Here is a 6473-nt window from a genome sequence, read left to right as displayed (position 1 = left end):
GTGATTTTTCTCTTATTTGATGTACAGTATATAATCTTTTATAAAAGGGATTTCCTGGGATATTCTAATAATGACCTAGCCGTAAGCATAAGCCAATCACAGCCAGCACTCTGAATGGCTGTGATTGGTTCAATCCCTGCCTTTCCTTGAGCGCTGACTGTGATTGGCTTAGCGGCTTCCAGTCACAGGGAGCACTTCCAGGAGGCAGTGGGGATTTTCGAAACCCTGGCCAGAAGAGATCACTGCCGGAGACCCGAGGAGAATACAGCCTGTGTGTTTGTTTGTGTTTGTGTTTGTGTTTGTGTTTTTTCTGCAGCCAGGGCTTAAATTTTAGCTTTGACAGTAGGATTTCCTACTGTCAAAGTTGCACCGCACAAAATCGCGTTTTCATGCGATGCAACATAGGAAGGCTCCATAGGGAAACAAAACCTTACGAGTCGCGTGCATATAGCGGGACCCGCGGGGTTTTTGTGTCTGATTGTTGGATGCTACTCAATATCGCATGTGTGAAGTAACCCATAGGAAAGCATGGGCTTCTCATACATGCGATTTGTAGCCCGTGTGAACGAAGCCTAAGCTGGCTTCACTCGGGAGTAAGTGTATTGACTTGTGCATTTGCACAACAAGAGTTGCATTTTTTGCATGCCTATATGTATTTTACTGTGTTTTTTTTGCTTGTGCAAGAAAACATGCCATGCTCCCATTAAAATTAATTTTAATTGGTTTGTGCTATTTTCGTGTGCAATATGCTTGAAAATTTAACAGAAATGTGTGCACAAATGCATGTGATCAAACTCCTTAAAATCAATTTGTTCTTTCTACTAGATAGTAAAGAGTTTTTAGTAGTGTTAGCCAGTAGAACAAAATGCAATTGTTCTCAGCAAGAGAAACCAAGTAATCTTGTAGATCTGATACTTTAATGGCTAACAAAAATACATGTTATAGCAAGCTTTTGAACCTACTTGGGGTTATTCTTCAGGCTGAGGCTGCATTCAGACGACCGTATATCGGCTGGGTTTTCACGCCCAGCCGATATACGGCGTCTCTCTCTGCAGGAGGAGGAGGCTGGAAGAGCCGGGAGCAGTGCTCGGAGCTCCTGCCCCCTCTCCGCCCCTCTGCACTATTTGCAATGAGGAGGTGGAATGGGGGTGGGGCTAAGTTCTGGGAATTAGCTCTGCCCCCATCCCACCTCTCCTCATTGAAAATAGTGCAGGGTGGTGGAGAGGGGGCGGGAGCTCAGAGCACTGCTCTTCCAGCCTCCTCCTCCTTACTTACAGGCGGATCGGAGGGCAGTGGGTCAGCCTGTCCTCCCTTCCTTGCCAGACGACTCCCGGGACGCCACATGGGGTGGTAACCCCCGGGCCAGGTTCCTCCCGCGGCGGCCCATGGGGGTACAAAGCGGGAGCCTCAGTCCCCCTCGTCCTCCCTGCAGAGTTACAGCGCGGCACTCCAGGAAGCCCTTCGGCGGGGCGCCGCGTTACGTGTCCAGCGCGATGACGTCATCGCGTCTGCATCAGGAGCGGAGGGGGCAGGGCTTAGCGCAGGAGCGCGAAAATTTAAAAAGATAGGAACCTGAGAGAAGCCAGAACAGACCAGCACTACAGGTCGCAAGGTGTCTGCAGCACCAGTATAGTAATGAGTGCTCCAGCCCCAGAGACAGCTGAAGCCTCAGCGGCCGTAAGTAGCCAGTGCGGCAAAAAATACAATGCAAATATCCAGTGTATTGTGTATGGAAAAATTGCATATTTACCTGCAAAAATGCTTTATTTGTCAGGGGGATAAAAGACAATTTCCCCCCCCCCCCCCCCTCCCAGAACAAAAGAAAATGCGTGGAATGCGGGACAAGACTGTCAGCTATGTACCGGAGGCCTCTATGCAAAGCATGCGTAGCTAGGCTACTCAAAGAGGAATCGGGGGGGGGGGGGGGGGAATTCATGGAGGAAGTTAGGAAGCTGGTGAAAGAAGAGGTTAGATCAGCCCTAACGTCACAGCTGGCGCCGCCAGCGAAACGCCAGAAAAGGGCGTATGTTCCTGACGAGCCTTCTGACTCCGAGAGTTCTATTGGGTCAGAGCAAGAGGAACAGGCGGCCGAGGAGTCCTCAGATAAGGAGGACTACAAAAGATACTTATTCCATCAAGACGACTTAACGGAATTGATTGTCAGTCAGGGCTACACTAAAAATGGAAGAGCCCAGAGAACCACGTACCTTACAAGATGAGATATTTGGGGGACTAGGGGAGAGGCGCAAGCATACCTTCCCTGTCCACAAGAATATCACCAAAATAATCCAGAAAGAGTGGAGGAAACCAGACGCAGGCTCCTTCTCCACTAGAGGAGTAAAAAGAAGGTACCCATTCGAGGAGGAAGTTTGCGCAAGCTGGGAGGAAGTACCTAAGGTAGACGTCCCAGTGGCCAAAGTAGCCAGGAAAACGACCCTGCCCTTTGAGAACGCCGCACAGTTAAAAGATCCCATGGATCGCAAAGCTGAGGGCCTTCTAAAGAAATCATGGGAGGCAGCGGCAAACATACTTAGGCCAGGGATCGCAGCCACTTGTGTGGCGCGGACTCTGGGGGTATGGCTAGAACAGCTACACCTAACCAATAAGACGCCGAGGGAACAGATGCTAAATTCCCTTCCGATCCTGCGTATGGCAACAAATTTCCTAGCGGATGCCGCGGCCGAAACTGTCAATCTCTCGGCGAAAGCTACAGCCCGGTCTAACTCAGCCAGAAGAGTGTTATGGCTGAAATCGTGGTCAGGCGACCTAGCCTCAAAAAATAAGCTATGCGCCCTCCCGTTCTACGGCCAGTTTTTGTTCGGACCGGACCTTGACAAGATTCTAGAGAAGGTGGCCGACAAAAAGAAGGGATTCCCGGAAGAAAAGCCACAGAGAGGGAAGACCTTCTTCCGGGCCCCAGTGTAACAGCCCGAGGCCTACCGAGGCAAGGGCAAGACAGGCCGCTGGAGTTACCCCAAGGGGGGCAGAGGAAGGAACATCCTCTTTAACCCCCACCAGGGGGAGCCAAAGCAGAGACCCTGACGCCATCCCCCCAGGGGCCAGGCTGGGGGGCTTTGTGGATCAATGGGCCGTGATTTGCGAAGGCCCATGGATCCCAAAGATCTTACAGCAGGGATACCGGATAGAGCTGGTGTCCCTCCCCAGAAGAAAATTCGTTATCACGGGAGGCTCCAAACAACAGTTACACCTACTAAGGCAAAGCGTTCTGGACCTGCAACAACTAAACGCAATATCCCCCGTACCGCAAAACGAGGAAACCCAGGGCCATTATTCCAGGCTCTTCCTAGTAAGAAAACCCTGCGGGAAACAGCGGATGATAGTGAACCTGAAACCTCTGAACACCTGCATCAGATACAGAAAATTCAAGATGGAGTCCATCTCCTCAACGATAAAGTTGATTCCCAAAGGAGCCTACATGGCATCCATCGATTTAAAGGATGCTTATTTCCACGTACCGATCCATGAGGGGTCCCGGAAATACCTAAGGTTCGCAGTGGATATGGGCAAAGGAATAGAGCACCATCAATTCAGATGCCTGCCCTTCGGGATCTCCTCAGCACCCAGAATCTTCACCAAAATTATGGCAGAGGTAGCCGCCTACCTGAGGAAGAAGTCGGTCCTAATAGTACCCTACCTGGATGATATTTTAATAATAGCAGAGTCCAGAGAACTCCTAATGAAACACCTGAGGATAGTGCTAGAACTTCTCCAGCCTAGATCCCGACAAGCAGAAAATGTTTCTGGGTATAACACTCAACTCTGAATCGCAATGCTCCTGCCTACCCGAGGAGAAAATACAAAAAATCCGACGGCTAGTCAAAACCTTTCTACGTAGACGATTATGCACAATTCAGAAAGCCATGTCTCTCCTGGGAAGCTTGACGTCATGCATTCCAGGAGTGGCATGGGCCCAGGCTCACACCAGAGCCCTGCAAGCCTCAGTCCTATCCACGTGGGACAAAAGGCAGTCCTCTCTAGGGACTAGAATGTACATCCCAAGCGCGGTGAAAACATCCTTGCGTTGGTGGACATCTCCAGAGAACCTGCGGAGAGGGGTTCATTGGCTACAAAACCCAGCCACTCACATCACAACAGACGCAAGCGCCTGGGGATGGGGAGCGCATGTGGGGAACCAGTTCTTTCAGGGCCCATGGCCTCGAAGGACAAAAGAACAGTCCTCAAATTACAGGGAACTACAGGCCATATGGCAGGTCCTACAGCAGTTAGGGAACTCGCTACGGGACCAGCATATAAAGATACTGTCAGACAATATCACCACGGTCGCCCATATACGACACCAAGGGGGCACAAGATCTCCCGCCCTGCAAAACATCGCACAGAAAATTTTCCACTGGGCAGAGGGCCGGATCCTCTCGATCACGGCAACCCACTTGAAGGGGACGCTAAACCAAAAAGCGGACTTTCTCAGCAGGAGGCAAATAGACCCAGGAGAATGGTCTCTCTCCCTGGAAGCATTCAGAATCCTGACCAACCAGTGGGGGACCCCACAATAGGACCTGTTCGCAACCAGGGAAAATGCCAAAGTAAGCAACTTCTTCTCCCTCCGGCCAGGAGATCGTCCGACAGCAGTAGACGCCCTAGGCCAAGACTGGGGAGAGGGGCTGGCGTACGCCTTTCCTCCTATACCGTTGATCCCCAGAGTCTCATAACATTTCAGAACCCAGGTATGCACACTAATCCTGGTGACCCCCTTCTGGCCCAAGAGAAGCTTGTTCGGTCTTCTAGCAACATTGAGCATCCAGGACCCAGTCACCTTCCCTACCTGGACAGATCTTCTATCGCAGGGCCACTGAACCATCCGAGCCTAGACAAGCTCCACTTAAAGGGGTTGTCTCGCGAAAGCAAGTGGGGTTAAGTACTTCTGTATGGCCATATTAATGAACTTTGTAATATACATCGTGCATTAAATATGAGCCATACAGAAGTTATTCACTTACCTGCTCCGTTGCTGGCGTCCCTGTCTCCATGGCTCCGTCTAATTTTGGTGTCTTCTTGCTTTTTTAGACGCGCTTGCGCAGATGGGTCTTCTCCCTTCGGCTCCGCTCGGCAGCAGCGGCGTTTTGGCTCCGCCCCCTTGTACGCATCATCGCGTAGCTCCGCCCCCGTCACATGTGCCGATTCCAGCCTCCTGATTGGCTGGAATCGGCACATGTGACGGGGGCGGAGCTACGCGATGACGCGTACAAGGGGCGGAGCCAAAACGCTGCTGCTGCCGAGCGGAGCCGAAGGGAGAAGACCCATCTACGCAAGCGCGTCTAAAAAAGCAAGAAGACACCGAAATTAGACGGAGCCATGGAGACGGGGACGCCAGCAACGGAGCAGGTAAGTGAATAACTTCTGTATGGCTCATATTTAATGCACGATGTATATTACAAAGTGCATTAATATGGCCATACAGAAGTACTTAACCCCACTTGCTTTCGCGAGACAACCCCTTTAACAGCATGGCTCTTGAGGAATCCTCACTAAGAGAGAAGGGATTCTCAGAGAGAGTAGTAGAAACGTTAATGTCCAGCAGAAAAAAGACGACCCACCTTATCTACCAGAAAGTTTGGAGAAGGTTTTCCTCATGGAGACAGGGAAGGGATCGCAGGGATTCTATCCCGGACATACCTCTAATCTTAGAGTTCTTGCAGGAGGGCCTAGAGATGGGCCTCTTTCCAAGCACCCTGAAGGTCCAGGTCGCAGCCCTTAGCGCCATATGTGACACAAAGTTCGCAGACAACAGATGGGTCAACAGGTTCCTAGCAGCAGCAACTAGATTACGGCCTAGGCCCATAAATCTTTTTCCAGACTGGAACCTTAATTGGGCTCTAAGGGCCACGACAACGGTACCATTCGAGCCGATCAAAGCACTACTGATAAAAATGCTTACTATCAAGACCATTTTCTTAGTAGCCATCACCTCCGCAAGGCGGGTTAGCGAGCTGCAGGCCTTGTCCATTCGCCACCCGTTCCTGAAAATCTCGGACACCAAATTAGTATTTAAAACGGACCCGGCTTTTATGCCAAAAGTAGTATCACATTTTCATAGGTCCCAAGATATAATAATCCCCTCATTTTTTAGTAAACCTAAAAACGAGGAAGAAAAAACCCTAAGCTGCTGGATGTTAGGAGAGCAGTCCTAGGCTACATAGAGGCGACAAGCCACTGGAGGCAGGACGACAACTTGTTCGTCCAGTTCAGTGGCCCAAACAAAGGGAGCAAAGCAGCGAAAAGCTCCATAGCCAGGTGGATCCGCCTAGCCATCATAGAGTCCTATAAGGCCCTCGGGAAGGAAATCCCTTTAGCTCTTAAAGCCCATTCTACAAGGGCAGTGGCATCTTCATGGGCTGAACACAGCTCAGCCTCGGTCGAGCAGATACGCAAGGCCGCAGTCTGGAAGAAACCCCACACGTTCGTTAAGCACTATAGGGTAAAAGTGCAGCAGG

The sequence above is a fragment of the Eleutherodactylus coqui genome, chromosome 2 (genome assembly GCF_035609145.1).
Source record: "Eleutherodactylus coqui strain aEleCoq1 chromosome 2, aEleCoq1.hap1, whole genome shotgun sequence".
Taxonomy (NCBI): domain Eukaryota; kingdom Metazoa; phylum Chordata; class Amphibia; order Anura; family Eleutherodactylidae; genus Eleutherodactylus; species Eleutherodactylus coqui.
The sequence above is the reverse complement of the archived record's forward strand: the minus strand, read 5'-3'. Positions refer to the sequence as shown.